Source organism: Elephantulus edwardii, unplaced genomic scaffold (assembly GCF_000299155.1).
Source record: "Elephantulus edwardii isolate Elephantulus edwardi_28Jun2011 unplaced genomic scaffold, EleEdw1.0 scaffold00040, whole genome shotgun sequence".
NCBI lineage: Eukaryota > Metazoa > Chordata > Mammalia > Macroscelidea > Macroscelididae > Elephantulus > Elephantulus edwardii.
In genome coordinates, this window is record NW_006399790.1 from 11,539,852 (window position 1) to 11,542,020 (window position 2,169).

Genomic DNA, 2,169 nt, shown 5'->3' on the forward strand with positions numbered 1-2,169 from the left:
CACCAGTTGTTCTGCAGAAGGCTGGACTATCTCCTCCCATGGGATCAACAGCCTCTGAAAACCTGTGGAGGGTCAGCTCTGGATCAGTTCTGACTCAGTTGTGCACAACCACCACCACCTACATCATACCTGTCAGATTTTTTAAGGTACTGTGAAGGTTTCTAAAGGACATTCTGAAAGCAGGCAATAAAACTCACTAGATATTAACTTGTGATATACACACACTTTAAAATTTATTAATTTTTTCATTTCCAGGATTCTTGTGGTTTAAAGTGAGAAATGAAATTTTTCCATTCTCAAATATAAAGACAAGAGATTATTTGTTTTATTACTTGACTAGCAAAAACATAAAACAATAACCTTGTTTCCAGACATACATGAAATTATTTTCTTATCTGGTAATTTTTTTTAACCTCTGGTAAATATATAAATAGCAGATCATTTGAATTTTTAATATTTTTACATACTATTTAGTGATGTTAATTACCTTAATCATGCATCCATAATCACAATCAATGCATCCATAACTACTATCCATTTCCAAAAATTCTTCTTCCATTTTATACTGAGGGAAAAACTATACATAAATACTTTAGAGCAATTATTCTTGTAAATTGACAACTACGTAAAATGACTATTTTTGCTGGTTCTTCTGTATTTAAGGAAATAATTAGATAAGCATTACAGCTGTATCATATATCTATAAAATTACTTTCAGAAGACCAACATAAGAATAGGCTTTGCACAAAACCAACAGTGTTTGATAAGAATATATAAGTGATTTTTCTCTTCCACATATGAGCCTCTGCTTCATTTTAACTACCTAACAACTTCACATGACACACAGAGAAACTTTACAAATGCCCAAGCAGGTATTTTGTATTCCAAAGATAAATCATCCTTCCTCTATATCAATACAAATAATTCATTTTCAGTCTCAATCAATGTTGCAGCTACTGTAATTCTTTTCCAACAGTCACAGGGGAAATTTAAACTAAAATACTTCAGTTAAATAAATTATCCTTCAGAGAATCATAATGTAAACACAGGTAGAGCAAGTTTTCCAAATAAGTGTCTCTCTACACAAAGTGTTGAATTAACTGAAATATTGAACAAGACATTTGGTTTTCAGAGGTTTTTTGACATTCTCTTTGAGCATTGACATGGCACATAAGGGACTGTACTTTCCTTTCATGTGTAGTTTTTATGTAGTAGGTGATTTCCTTGAAAGGTCAGAGCATTCCCAAATGTAGTTGCCTATTGAGTGACTGAGAGCATATCTAACCTGAGAAGATAAATGAACCAGCTACTTTGGCAGTTAGCCTCTTATCTTCACTTCTAATGCCTTCAGGGGTATTTGAGGGTCACATTTTCAATCAAGATGCAGATAGATCAAAGTGTGATAAAGAACTAACTGGGCCCCATAAGGACAAATATTGTATAGGAGCGGTATTGTAAAAACAGATGGATAACTAGTAAGATGTGTATGGATATTCAAAAAGGGAAAGAGAAGGGGCAGAGGGGCTTAGAGTAGGAAGGGAGAAAATCATGAGATTACAGAGTGTGCTGGGTTTGGAGGGGTGAAGGAATTAGGAAAGATACAGTGGGGATCTGAAAACATTGGGTAATAGTGGGCATAACTAAATGGCGATTATTTTTAAATTTTTTTAATTATAATAGTTAATTTACAAAATTTGAACATGATGTGTTCCAGAACAGATTCTTCCAATTTCCCTCACCGCCCCCATCAAATTGTACAACTCCATGATTAATCCCCCTGGCCTCCTGTATATCCTCATCCTTCTGCTTCTACCCTCCCCCTATTCTTATTTTCATAAGGCAATACATGGTAATGATTGTAAGAAACACAATGTGAATTTAAATTAAAAACAAAAAATTTTAAAAAAGAGAGAATTAAGGCAAGGGATTATTGAGGATTTTAATTTTAAATTTACTATCTTCCCTTTTCAGCAGGAAGTAGCTAAGAGAATACACCATCCCCTTTTCCTTATGAATCAGGGTGAAGTCTCTCTCAGGGAGGAGTGATAGGGAATGGCAAGGGACACACTGACAAAGGAGATTAATCAGAACTGGCTTTGACAAGCACTGTGGCAATTGGACAATTAAAACAGACATGGGGGGGAGGAAGAACGAACTGGGGAGGAGGGT